Here is a 14,834-nt window from a genome sequence, read left to right on the forward strand (position 1 = left end):
GAGAATTAAGAAAAAGGTCGATGTTTTAGCAGAATGTTTAAAGTGGGTTCCTGTTTGAAGTGAATGTTTATTTTTTATTGACCATGGTAAAAGTATGGAATGGTGCAGTTCTGCTTTCTTTTCTTTATTCTTTCCAAGTCTGCCAAATTCTCTGCAAAATCAAACATGCTTAATGACTTTGTGCTTTCTTTTCCATGTTATTTGCTATCCCTTCTTTCACATCTGAAGCATTAATGACAAATGACTGATTAACAGTTCAGAGCTGCAGTTTGCTTTTTTATTCCCAGGGTTGATTACCTTTTTAGAAGTATTAAAACCTTAAATCAGACATCTCAAGTAAAACACGGGCCTAGGCCTATAAGGTAATATTAATGCATGAAGCCGGCCAAGTGTGGAGGCAGTAAAACTGAAAGTGCAGCCTCTAGAAGTGGGGCAGTCATAGTTCATCTCCGAGAGATTATTTCTAAGTAGACATTCTGGCCCAGGATTGCTAAACATTAAATGTTTCAAAAGAAGCTTGAAATCTAGAATTTTGTGAAATCTTCCCATGTTGAAACATTGTCCATGAATTCAAAAGCTCCCTAGGTTAAGCTCAACATGCCCAGGGCCAAAAACAGTTCAAGGGGTACAAGTTTGTTATTTCTGCTTTGAAACAAAGGAAATAACTTATAATGAAAATAATTCATGGGATCTTGGTTCCCAAGTTCAAGAAATTAGAAGACCCACACACCTCAGGAGATATAATGGAAAGATTAGGTCCATGCACAATTTTGTGGTTGACACCTCAGAATGTGTCTGGAAGCCAATAATACATCTGGAAGCCCACGGAGGCCAAGTGTAATTTTCCTTTGAACTACAGTTGTCTTAAATATGACTTTGTTTTCCCTGAAGCAAATGTATTTCCAACCCTCTCTGCTTCTTCGTGAGTCTCATTCATTCTGGGTGCTTACACTACCTTCTATTTACTTTTGATGGCCTCAATTAAATGTCATTCTTTTTGTAAAGTTTTCTAAGCCCCTTCTCTTCTCTCAAGTCATTTATTCACTACCACCCTTCCCCATGTAATGAATTCATTTCCCTATTGTTTCGCTGGGGCATCTGGCACAAACTATAACAGCACTTACTATTATGTATACTAAATATTTCTGAATGGGTTAGTGTCCCAGGTTACAATGTGAAGTCCAGATGGGTAGAGTCATCCCTTTATTTTATCAGTATCACATTCTATCTGCCTCTTAATAAACAAGGAGCATTTGTTGAATGAAAGAATAGGATGAATGAATGAATATTAGAAAGCTAATACAAGAATTAAGTATCTTTATAAACCTCTCTACCCCTAGAAGGGCTGAGAATATAGAAGATATTTAGTGTCTATTTATTAAATGGGAAAGGGATGTCAGCCAACAGGTGAGTTATTTTTGAAGCGTTTGGGAGTGACAAGACATTCTCAGTGATTGTGCTCCTTAAATAACTCCCAAGTGGGTTAAAATACTCTCTTAAATACTCTTTGATCCAGAAATTCAGTTAAAAAATTTTAAAAATTGTACAATATATAAATAAAATATATTAAAATGAAATTAATAAAATTATTAAATGCATATTATCATGAACACATATGACAAAGATGTATTTATTGCTTTTTTTGAGGGGGTACTGGGTATTGAACTCAGGAGCACTCAACCACTAAGCCACATCCCCAGCTCTATTTTGTGTTTTAGTTAGAGACAGGGTCTCAGTGAGTTGCTTAGCATCTTGCCATTGCTGAGGCTGGCTTTAAACTTGTGATCCTCCTGACTCAGCCCTCTGAGTCCCTGAATTACAGGCATGCGCCACCATACCTGACCATATTTATTGATTTTTATGATGACCTTGTGGCATTTCTCTAAGTTCTTCTTCTAATTGAGGCACATCTATAAGAGTGTCAGATTCACAATTAAGCAAATACTATGAGGCAATGCCTTATAGAAGATGTAGTGGTTATAAAGAAATATTTTTCAGATGCAAATCAGGATGAATTTGAAAAAAAAAAGAGCTATCTGGTATTACTCTATCTAGTTGGTATTTATTACATATACCCACACAATTATTTAAAATACACTTGCTTGTATCAAATTTTTCTATCCCATTCATCACATAGGAAAAATCTGATTGAGTCTTTCTGTTCTGAGCCTTCCACTTGAGTGTTCAAGAAAACTGTCTTACTATAGATTGGTTTAATTAGGAAATTTGGATTTGTTTGAAAATAAGTTAATGATTAAGTTAAATATCAGATGTAAAATTATCCCCAGAACTCTAAATGTTGACAAAAGAAGTAATGACACTTGTCTATAATAGACACCTATGTGCTTATGGTCAGCTTTTTATTTTTTCATGGATAATATCAGTAGAAGACAATCTAAATGTTAGGTAGGTGAATCTAGTTAGCTGAATGGTTTGAAGACAAAAAATAAATGGTGCTGACTAGTTGTTTAGTCACTTGCACATTTTGATAGTAATGAATGAGCGATCAGTTGTTGAGAATCACCAATGAATTAAAAATCTAAGTGTGTAGACAGCTATGATCAGTGCTATTCTTTTAAGAAGAAAATGTTATTTCAACTAAATTTGAATGAATGTTTTTACAGAGTGCATCTGAATCTCTTCCTGGGGCTAAGATAGGCCTGCCCCTGGTGTCTCCACTTCCTTTTGGTAAGCCCTTATATATGAGGCAGTGGAAAATAAAACAACAAATGTTATTCAGCAGAAAGATAAAAGCCCAATCTATGTAAAGTGAGACAGAAGAGATGGAAGCATACCATGTGGATTTTGCATGCTGAGCCTCATAAAATGCAAGCGTGAATTTCCTTTCATAGTGAGTGTGGTCCAACATTAAACGAAGCATGGGGCATGATTATGAGAGATAAGATCAGTAGTTGGAGAACATACAGCAAGCTGTTTTACCCACATTGAATATAATTTCACTCTTCTGATCTATTAGGCCCTCTTGGTGAACATCTTTGTAGATTTTTGCTAGTTCTCAGAAATGCATTTAAAAAACCCTACAGGCTATAACTAAAATTACTGAATATTTTTTAATGTCTCACATGTTGACAGTCCTGATTTTCGTTATATAAGAAATAACTGCCGATAGTGCCATTTAAATCCCTACTCTTTAGACTTGTGAATGCTAATGGCTGGGCTGCCGAACTTCAGCTTTTCCTGTAATCGTTATTCCTGGTTTCCTGTGGTGGATATGTATCGAACATAAGAAATTAGCTGCAGAGAGAATTAGAGGGTGTAAGTCTGAGTCATGTAAATGCCAAAAGCTTTTTGTGACATTTTTCAGACTTTAAAAATGGAAATATGTTATTTGCACAGTAGCTCCTGATGGAATATGACATACTGCAGCGATGTGGTGAGTTTAAGATTGGGCTGCAGGCCATTAGGAACCCTCTGTGTGAAAGCCTGGGGCCTGAGCAGAGAAAGGGGGTGAGCTACTTGGTGGAAGGATGGCATTTGCTGACGAGCCAAAGAACCCTCATTAATCAAGAACTGCTAATGAGAATTAAGAACTTGCTTGAACCTGTTGTCATAAATACAGCTTAGGAATATGATTTTCAAGCTTGATGTAACTTTTGTCTTTATTCCAGATGATCTTATATTATCATCGTTGTATCAGTGAGGGAAAAAAACTCATAGGGTTAAGTACATACTTTAACTTTTCTATTTCAACTAAGGCTGAGCCCTTGAGTTCAGTTGAAACAAGAAATCTTTCTAAATAGTTTCTGGATCTTTGCTGCATCCTCGGAGGCATGGAAAGGGGGCACAAGGGTGTACAGCAGAACTTTCTCTAGAGGAAAATGGAGGACTCCAATCTATCCCATCTATTTTTCCAAACTCTTTTAGATTTTGGGAACAGCTTCTTGGAGAGGCAGAAACTGTCTCTGGTGTTACCTGGGGTTCAGAAGGTGGATCTCCTCAGGGGTTTATTTCCAATTCAGAGGATAGTCTTGCAACCCATTGAGTCCACACTTATATAAATATGCTAGTACGGGGGCATGTCCTTCTTTGTTCTGTAATGAAGGTAAAGTAATTTAACAATTTCATGGTACTTTTGACATTTTATTGCAGAGCGTAATGCGCTATCATGAGAAATGAGCTTATTTAATCTTCCCTGATTTCCATTCTAGAAAATTTAGTGTTTAGTTATTGACAGACATAGATTCTTGATCCTGGGGGCGGGGGTTATATTTGAAGGAAGATGAATGACCAAGATAATTCCTGAAGGTGTTTCATAGGCATGTTCTGGAAATAGATGATTAGTGAAAAAAACAAAACAAAACAGTGGGCAGAGGTCTCCTTTTTCCTTTCAAGGATGCCAGAGACTTCCAAGTCTCTGTCCAGAATTCTCCTCTGTGCATCCCACTCATGTAATTCTGCTCTCCCTTGTAGTCTCAATGGTGCTTAATAATGCCTTCGAATATTCTCAACCTGTTATCCTTGACATCTTCTCTATCTCATAACAAAGACATGCTGGTTCTATTGCAAAGCTCTCCTATTTTTGCCCTGTCTTCACTGCCTTTTCTTGATTCTGGCCCTTATTTTATTTCTACTATATTGGGCAGGTTTACCTAATCTCTTAGCTTCTTTTCTCACTCAACTTCTTCATCTTCATTGTTTAAATAACAACATTTATATTTTGTAATTGTGAAATATTTTGGTACTTTTTTCCCCCTTTCTCTATTGATGTCCATGCACCTTGCCAGTATGTATGAGTCTGAAAACAAAGTACTTTACTTTCTCCTAGGAACTGCGAAAACATGCCATCATACCATTTCAGGCTCTTACTCTGGTCCACAGAGAAAAGTCAACTGCAACAGTCCAAGATTCCCTAGCTTTCTGGATGAGTTGTCATTTCCCCTGTGTTCTAAGACTCAAAAGCCAAGCTGACAATCCTATGGCTTTGCAAATTATCATTCATTTTCACAGCTGCATTTCTTTTTCATTTTTGGTTCTTTCTGCCCAAATTGTCCTTCCTTACCTGTGAACATCTGCTCATTCTTCAAGACACCTCCTGTCATCTCGGTTCTACTTTCCTGACTCTCAGGTTTCCTTAGGGTTTCCCTTGCTGCAGGCCTTTATACTTTGGCACATATTTACCTCTTTATACATCTGATTTGCCTGTAACCCTTCAGGCCCCTTTCTGATAGTGATTTTTTAAATTCACTCTTGAATTTCTGTCTTTCAACACTGGATCCACAAATGAAACAAAATAAAACAAAAAAGACTTTTGAAGTGAATGAATAGATGAATGAAGATGTAGTTACAAACACTTCTGTGTGGATTGTGTAGTCCAATACAGTATTCCACACACTGCCTGCATAGAACATAATCTAGGGAGCAGCAGCTTCATAGAGTGACACCTGCACTATTCCCTGAACAGAATCTTTGCTCACTTTGAGGTTTACCCATCAATGCCATTTGAAGAAACATCGTTCTGCTAACAATGTGCCACTTTATCAAATTCTATCAGAGCATTTCACTACAGGTTTAATTATTGCTCACCTTGGTGTCAGGCTGCTTTCTCTTTATTAACTAATCATCCATTGGCCCAGTGGGATTCCTGTAGCCTCCAGGTTTCTCAAGATATGTCAAATAAGATTATGTGCCTTTATTTTACATAGAGTAAAATTTAAGTTTTTTTCTAAACTCAATGAAAAAACAATCTCTCACTGCTTAATATGTGCAAACTGTACCTAGACATGTATTTACATAAACTGAGCCAAGTTAGTCACTTGAACTTTGTTAACTAGCTATGGAAAAGAAAGTTATCTTAATCAGACTAGTAAATACATATAGTTGACAATACTTTTATTCTGCCTTACAATGTAGAGAATTTTAGTGTTGTTATAATTATTTCTAAATTCTGGTTATGAATAGAAACCATAGATAAACCTTATCGTACACTATCATGACAATGTCATTGTTCAGAATTTAATTTTGCTTCAACAGCATTAGGAAATCCTGTGAGTTGGGTTGGCCTTCACGTAACAGTTATTGTAAGCCATTTGTTGATTCCAAATCGATATGCTGAGAATTATTTTTTTTTTAAAGTCTAGCTTTCTGGAAAGCTTTCATGTTGAAATCTTCTGAAACATAAAGGTGAGGTATTTTGAAATATCAGGAAGTGCCATATGGCATAAAATATGTCAAATGTATCTTTGGATTTAACCAGTTCAAAAATGGGAGTTCAGTTTTTTATGAACTTTTGAACTATATTTGAGTCACTCTAAGTTTATAGTCTATGAAACTTAATCATTTAGTATCATAGGTAATAAAGTTTACTACCATTTTTAAAAATGTTGAGATGGAAGTTTTTATATGCAGGCATAATATGTGATTAACAAAGTGTTAGATCCTTTCTATTAAGTACATGAGATTAGCAGAATTCTTTGCATGAATCAGATCAAGAAACCTAGAAGTTATGTAATTTATTCAAATTAATGAAATAAATCCATTAAAATATAACAGTAGAATTCATAATTTCCTTGCATTCTCAGGATATTTCATTGCATTTAATAGTAATTTATAATTTAATCCATAGTGACTATTAAAATAGTAATTTATAATTTAATTTATAATTAATAAATATTCAGAAAATAGTCACTTCTTCTAGTCATAGTAGTTATTGTATCTTTTCTAATGGTTTTAGTATAATGAGTTTTTAAGATATGATAGTAATTTTTATGTAATTTCAGTTTGATAGCAGACTTAGAAAAGAGAGCCAACAACAACAGAAAATACTCTTGCATTACAAATCCATCCAAGTTCATGAGGATGTTGCTTGGCTAGTTTTTATGTTGAATTCACCTGGATTTAAGAATAAGAGAGGACTTGAAGTCTGTGTTTTCTTCATTTTGTTACTTATTTAACGAGTTGTTGTCTATAACTAAAAAGAGTTTTCTAGTTGTCTCATTGATGGGTGAATTCTCTTTTTTTTTTTTAAGAGAGAGGTGTGTGCGTGTATGTGTGTGTGTGTGTGTGTGTGTGTGTGTGTGAGAGAGAGAGAGAGAGAGAGAGAGAGAGAGAGAGAGAGAGAATTTTTGATATTTATTTTTCAGTTTTTGGTGGACACAACATCTTTGTTTGTATGTGGTGCTGAGAAACGAACCCGGCTGCACCCATGCCAGGCGAGCATGCTACCACTTGAGCCACATTCCCAGCCCCTGAATTCTCTCTTTTTTTTTTTTAGGTTACTGGTTTGGTTTTTATTTTTTTTTTTTGGAATTTTTGGAGTTTTTGTTAGTTTATTTGCATGTATGTGTACTTTAGAATTATTTTAATGGAAATTTGATTCTTGAATGAAAAAATATTTTTATAAATGTTCAAAATCGACACTAGTTAAAAGTCAATATTCTTAAGATGTAATTTCATTAAAAAATATATGGCCTTCAAAATAAATTACAATAAATATTTACAATTATGTACTTACATGTAACTAATCACTTCAATCAACACATTGAACAGTTCCATAACTCTAGGAAATTCTCCCCTGCTGTTTGCACTTCCTTTCAACACTATCTTTCACCCCAGATGAGGAAAGCTGATTTCCATCCCCACTGATGAGCTTTGCCATTCTTTTAACCTCATCTAAATGGAATCAGAAATTGTACACTCTTCTATGTCTACCCTATTTTGCTTGATACAATTCGCCTATGTGTGTATCCGTAGTTTGATTCATTGTGTTGATAAATAGCATTCCATTGTACAATACACCACAATTTATCACTCAGCTCCTTATGATTATTGAAGCTGTTTCCGTGTGTGTGTGTGTGTGTGTGTGTATGTGTGTGTGAACATGTTTCCATTTTTTTGAAGTAATTGTCTAGGAGTGGACTTGCTGAATTGTATACATATTAATTTGAAAAGAAAATATCAAATGCCCTCCACATTTGTTGTCCCATATCACAACCAGCAGCAATGCATCAGAGTCCCTCTTACTCTCCATCTTCACCCACAATTGCTTTATTAGGTGTTTGAATGCTAGCCATTCTTGTTGCTGTGAAGTAGTATTAAATTGTGATTTTAACTTTCATTTCTCTGGTGATTAATGAATTTAGCATCTTATGAGATTGATATTTGTAATTATATCTCTTTTAATGATGGGTCTAATCCTTTTTCCCCTTAAACATGTTTTTTTTTTTTTTTTTTTTGAGTTCTAAGAGCTCTTTTTATATTTGGAATAATTAGTCCTTTTTCTCAGTATTACAATGTTTTCTTTTAGTCTGTGCTTGGACTTTTCAATGTTTTAAAAGGGTCTTTTGAACAATAGCAGGTTTTTATGCAAATGGAGTACAGTTTATCAATATTTTATTTTATGGTTTGTGTTTTCTTGTCCTGTCTATAAATACTCTAACTCAAAGTCATAAAAGTTTTCTCCTTGCTTTCTTCCAGAAATTTTAGAATTTTTTATTTCTTATTCATGCTTATGATTCAAGATGAATTTCAGTAATCTGTTATTAGTATATAGAAATAGATACAGTTTTCTTAAAAACATAAATTCGTTTGCTAAATCTAATGAAGATTTTTTAGATATTTAAAGGATTTTCTATCACATGGTTTTAATTTTTTGTTTTCAAAAACTTCTGTCTATCACTTATGTTTCTTGCCTTATTATCCTGGCTAGAACTTCCATAGAGTTTTGAATAAGACTGAAAAAAAGCACAATTCTTGCATATGCAATTATAGAAGAAAACATTTTATCTATCATCATTTAGTATGATCCTAACTATGTATATGTATTTATCTAATATATACATACATATTATATGTATTTATCAAATGTGTATTGGACATTTTAATTATGAATACATGATGAAATTTTCAAACACTTTTTATTTTTCTGGTACTGGGGATTGCACTCACAGACACACTACCACGGAACTACATCCTCAGTCCTTTTTATTTCATATTTTGAAACAAGGTCTTGATAAGTTGCCCAGGGGGGACTTGAATGTGAGATCTTTCCATCTGAGCCTCTTAAGTAGTTGGGATGGTGGGAAAGCACCACTGCTCTCAGCTCAAATATTTTTCTTGCACCTGTAGACATAATTATATGACTTCTCTCTTATTCTGTAAATGTAATAAATTATACTGATTAATTGTCATATTGAGACAGCATTTTTTGGTTCTTGGATAAACTTCACTTAGTCATGATTCATTATCTTTTTATGTATTTTAAAATCCTGCTTACAAAATTTGTTTTTATCAAAGATGTCCTGTAATTTTACTTTTCTCTCCTTTTCTGTCCTTTTTGAAATAACTGAGCATTTTATTTGATTTTGTTTCATCTCTGCTTTGCATATCAATTATGCTTCTTTTAAAAAATTTAATTGTCTTAGAATTTGCAATGCATGTATACAGTAACTAATCTAAGTCCACCACCAAATACCACTATGGCATCTCACAGTAGTTCAGTTATCTTTAGTAGAGTGTATGTAACTCCTCCACCTTGTTCCTTATGACATTGCTGTCATTCATTTCACTTACCAATGGGGCAATTACTTGAATTACTTGAAATAAAAGGTTGCCCTTTGGATCAACTGAGAATAGCAAAAAAGGATTATTATTATTTTTTTACATTCATGTTTTTCTTTTCTGATGAGAGCATCTTTCTTTTGTAGATCCATGTTCTGACCTATATGTTTGGTTCTTTTTGGAGAACTTTTTAATATTTCTTAATTGCAAGTCAGTTTGCTGGTGATAAATTCCCTCAATTTCTGTTCATCTAATAAGCATCCATTTTTTCTTTAACTTTTCAAGTGTACATTTTGAAGGATAATTTTTTGTTGTTTTCCTTCAGTACTTTAAATCTCTCTCTACTCCCTTCTTGTTGCATAATTTCTGACAAAAAGTCTGCAAATTCTTATCTTGTTGTCTATAAAGGAAAGAAGACCGCAGATTTTGTGGTGGTAGTTTTTCCTATTACTTCAGTTCTCTGCCCCTAGCTTCTCTCAAGATTATCTTTAGTTCCTCATAGTTTGAATATGATATCCCTCATTGTGTGTCTGTGTGTGTGTGTGTGTGTGTTATGTGTGTATTTACGTTCATCTTTCTTTACTATCTCTGAACTTCCTAGATCTGAAATTTGATATTCTGCATGAATTTTGAAAAGTTGCTATTAAAATATTTGTTCTGTTCCATTCTCCCTTCTCCTTTTGGTATTTCAAGTACACATAGGTTATACCATTTGAAATTCTACCAAAGTTCTTGGATGTTGTTTTGTGTTTTATCTTTTCTAATTCTTTTTTTTTTTTTTTAGCTTTGCATTTGTATTGCTGAAGTTTTATTTTACCCATATTCGAGCTCTCTGGGTTTTTCTCTTGGCTGTGTCTAGTCTGTTAATGAGCCCTTCAAATGCATTTTTCATTTCTGTGGCAGTGCTTTTGATTTATAGCATTTCATTTTTATTTTTCTTAGAGTTTCCATCTCTGTGCTAGAGTCAAAGAAATGATACCGGTAAAGTGGAATGAGGCTCTGGTAAGTCTTTTTGAATAGAAAATAGGCATTTTAATTTAGGGAGAGAACACTCTTGGCATCTTTCCCAACTATTGATTATTCCTGTGTCCTGCCTGGGCTGAGGACCTCTTTCTGATGGAGTTCCTGGAGTGAAAGTGTGAAGCCCTTCCCCAAATCTGTGGCTGTTTGTTCATAATAGTTTGTTAAAACTATCCTTGAAGAGTTCCTTCCAAACTGTGGCTCTAGTGGCTTCTCTTTCAGGTAAGCCAAACTCAGGGATGACTCTAGATTTGCTGATTCCAGATTTTGTGGTGGCTGTTGTTCCTGTCACCTCAGTTCTCTGATGGGTACAGGAAAATTGATTGATTTTTAGTTTGTTCAACTGTTTCTTATTCTCTAAGAATGGGGGAGGGTGAGAATGTCCAAGTTCTTTCATCTCAGGACTAAAAGTAGGAGCTTTAATTTTGTAGCCTCGTGAATCTTTGATATCAGGATTATACTTCCCTGACATCAAACGTATTTAGTATATAAAACAAGTTGGGAAGTGAGCCTTCTTCCTCTATTTTTGGAAATATTTTTGTGTAAAGAAGTGATATATTGCCTTTTTAAGGTACTTGGTAGAAATGACAGTTAAACTATCTCAACCAGGATTTCCTATTGGAAAGAGACTATATTATTATTATTATTATAACACAGTCAATTTCTTTAATAGAGCACTTGTTAGACTTTGTTATTTCTCCTTTTATAAGTTTTTGAAAACCGTTTAAGTTCTCTAAATTACTGGCATAAAATTGTTTATAATATTCCTTATTGTCTGAATGTTCTGTTGTAATAGACATTATTTCAACTTTGATATTGTTAATTGTAGTTCTTTTATTCATTTCATCAATATGTGTAGGAGGTTATCAATTTTATTAATCTTTTAAAGAACTTGCATTTGGATTTGTCAATTTTGGGATCCCCTCTCCCACTTTTTTGGCATAGAGAAAATTCTGCCTTTTATTGCTTTCTTTTTTTTCTGCTTGCATTAGGTGAATTTGCTGGGTTTTTTTTTTCACTCTTCTTAAAATTAAAAGTTAAATAATTCATTTTATATTTAAAGCTATAAATTTCTATCTAAGAACTATTTTAGCTACATCCCACAAATCCTGAGATATTTTGATTTGAATATATTCATTTTAAAATTCTCTTCTGACTTTTTTCTAACCATACAATTTTAATTTCTAAATATTGAGAACTTTCTAGACATCTTATTTTTATTAATTTCTAATTAAATTCTTTGTGGGCAGAGATCATAATATGGAAGATTTCAATTATTTAAATCTATTAAGATTTATTTCATGGTCTATAATATGTTTATATTGGTGAATGTTTCATTTATGCTTGATAAGAATACTTTTTGCAGTCTAAATGTGAATTACATTAAAATTTGGTAGCATTTTTCATATCTCCTTTATTTCTACTACTTTTTTGGTAAACTCTCTCTTTCTTTCTTTCTTCCTACCAGGGATTGAACTCAAAGCTATTTTACCACTAAACTACTTCTCTAGTCCTTTTTTTATATTTTATTTTGAGATAGTGTCTCACTATCAGGGGCTTGCTAAGTTGCTGGGGCTAGCTTTGAATCTGTTTTGCCTCCCAAGCTTCTGGGATTACCTGGTGGTAAACTTACTCTGTTGATAACTTTGAGAAGGTGCTAAACCCCCCATTTTTTTGTTTCTTCCATTAGTTTTTCTATCATACATTTTGATGCTTTTTTATTAGGTGCACATTTAAGTTTGCTATGTATTTTGTTGAATTAACTTTTTTGTTACTATACAAAACCACCTTTCATTTCATGAAATATTACTTGTCTTGGATAATAGCCTCTTTCATATTAAGAGAGCCGAGTTTGCCCAGCGTGGTGGTGCACAACTGTAATCCCAGCAACTGGGAAGGCTGAGGCAGGTGGATAGCAAGAGTTCATTCCTTAAAAGAAGAAAAAGTTAACAAATAAATGACTTAACACTACATCTCAAAGCCCTAGAAAAAGAAGAACAAATCAACACCAAAACAGCAGAAGATAGGAAATAATTAAAGTCAGATCTGAAATTAATGAAATTGAAACAAAAGAAACAATTGAAAAATTGACAGAACAAAAAGTTGGTTCTTTGAAAAAATAAATAAAATTGACAGACCCTTAGCTATCCTCATGAAGAGATGGAGAGAGAAAACTCAAATCACTAACATACATGATGAAAAAGAAAATATCACAACAGACACTCCAGAAATACAGAAAATAATTAGAAATTATTTTGAAAACTTGTACTCCAATAAAATAGAAAATATCGAAGGCATCAACAAATTTGCTCAAATTGAATAAGGATGATATACACAATTTAAACATGTCAATTTCAAGTGATGAAATAGCAGACACCATCAAAAGCCTACCAAATAAGAAAATCCCAGGACCAGATGGATAGATAGCGGAGTTCTAAAGGACCTTTTTTGTGTGTGTGTGTGTGTGTGTGTGTGCTTTATGTTTTTAAAAATTTTAAAAAAAATTATTATTAGTTGTTCAAAACATTACATAGTTCTTCACATATCATATTTCATACATTTGATTCAAGTGGGTTATGAACTCCCATTTTTACCCTGTATACAGATTGCAGAATCACATCAGTTACACATCCACTTTTTTACATACTGCCATACTAGTGTCTGTTGTATTCTGCTGCCTTTCCTATCCTCTACTATCCCTCCCCTACCCTCCCATCTTCTCTCTATGATACCCCATCTACTGTAATTCATTTCTCCCCCTTGTTTTTTCCCTTTCCCCTCACTTCCTCTTATATGTAATTTTGTATAACAATGAGGGTCTCCTTCCATTTCCATGCAATTTCCCTTCTCTCTCCCTTTCCCTCCCACCTCTTGTCCCTGTTTAATGTTAATCTTCTTCTCATGCTCTTCCTCCCTGCTCTGTTCTTAGTTGCTCTCCTTATCTCAAAGAAGACATTTGGCATTTGTTTTTTAGGGATTGGCTAGCTTCACTTAGCATAATCTGCTCTAATGCCATCCATTTCCCTGCAAATTCCATGATTTTGTCATTTTTTAGTGCAGAGTAATACTCCATTGTGTATAAATGCCACATTTTTTTTTAACCATTCATCTATTGAAGGGCATCTAGGTTGGTTCCACAGTCTAGCTATTGTGATTTGTGTTGCTATGAACATCGACGTAGCAGTATCCTTATAGTATGCTCTTTTAAGGTCTTTAGGGAATAGTCTGAGAAGGGCAATAGCTGGGTCAAATAGTGGTTCCATTCCCAACTTTCCAAGGAATCTCCATACTGCTTTCCAAATTGGCCACACCAATTTGCAGTCCCTCCAGCAATGTACAAGTGTACCCTTTTCCCCACATCCTCTCCAGCACTTGTTGTTGTTTGCCTTCATAATGGCTGCCAATCTTACTGGAGTGAGATGGTATCTTAGGGTGGTTTTGATTTGCATTTCTCTGACTGCCAGAGATGGTGAGCATTTTTTCATGTACTTGTTGATTATTGATTGTATGTCCTCCTCTGAGAAGTGTCTGTTCAGGTCCTTGGCCCATTTGCTGATTGTATTATTTGTCTTCTTATTGTTTAATTTTTTGAGTTCTTTGTATACTCTGGATATTAGGGCTCTATCTGAAGTGTGAGGAGTAAAAATTTGTTCCCAGGATGTAGGCTCCCTATTTACCTCTCTTATTGTTTCTCTTGCTGAGAAAAAACTTTTTAGTTTGAGTAAGACCCATTTGTTGATTCTTGTTTTTAACTCTTGTGCTATGGGTGTCCTGTTAAGGAATTTGGAGCCCAACCCCACAATATGTAGATTGGAGCCAGCTTTTTCTTCTGTCAGACACAGAGTCTCTGATTTGATATCAAGCTCCTTGATCCATTTTGAGTTAACTTTTGTGCATGGTGAGAGAAAGGGATTCAGTTTCATTTTGTTGCATATGGATTTCCAGTTTTCCCAGCACCATTTGTTGAAGATGTTATCCTTCCTCCGTTGCATGCTTTTAGCCCCTTTATCAAATATAAGATAGTTGTAATTTTGTGGATTGGTCTACAAGATCTTTAAAGAAGAACTAATACCAATACTTTGCAATTTATTTCAGGAAATAGAAAAAGAGGAAGCACTTCCAAACTCATTCTATGAGGCCAATATCATCCTGATTCCAAAACCAGGCAAAGACACATCAAAAAAAAAAAGAGAGAGAGAGAAAGAAAGAAAGAAAGAAAGAAAACTTCAGACCAATATCTCTAATGAACATAGATGCAAAAATTCTCAATAAAATTCTGGCAAATCTAATACAAAAAC

This window comes from Callospermophilus lateralis, chromosome 5 (assembly GCF_048772815.1).
Source record: "Callospermophilus lateralis isolate mCalLat2 chromosome 5, mCalLat2.hap1, whole genome shotgun sequence".
Taxonomy (NCBI): domain Eukaryota; kingdom Metazoa; phylum Chordata; class Mammalia; order Rodentia; family Sciuridae; genus Callospermophilus; species Callospermophilus lateralis.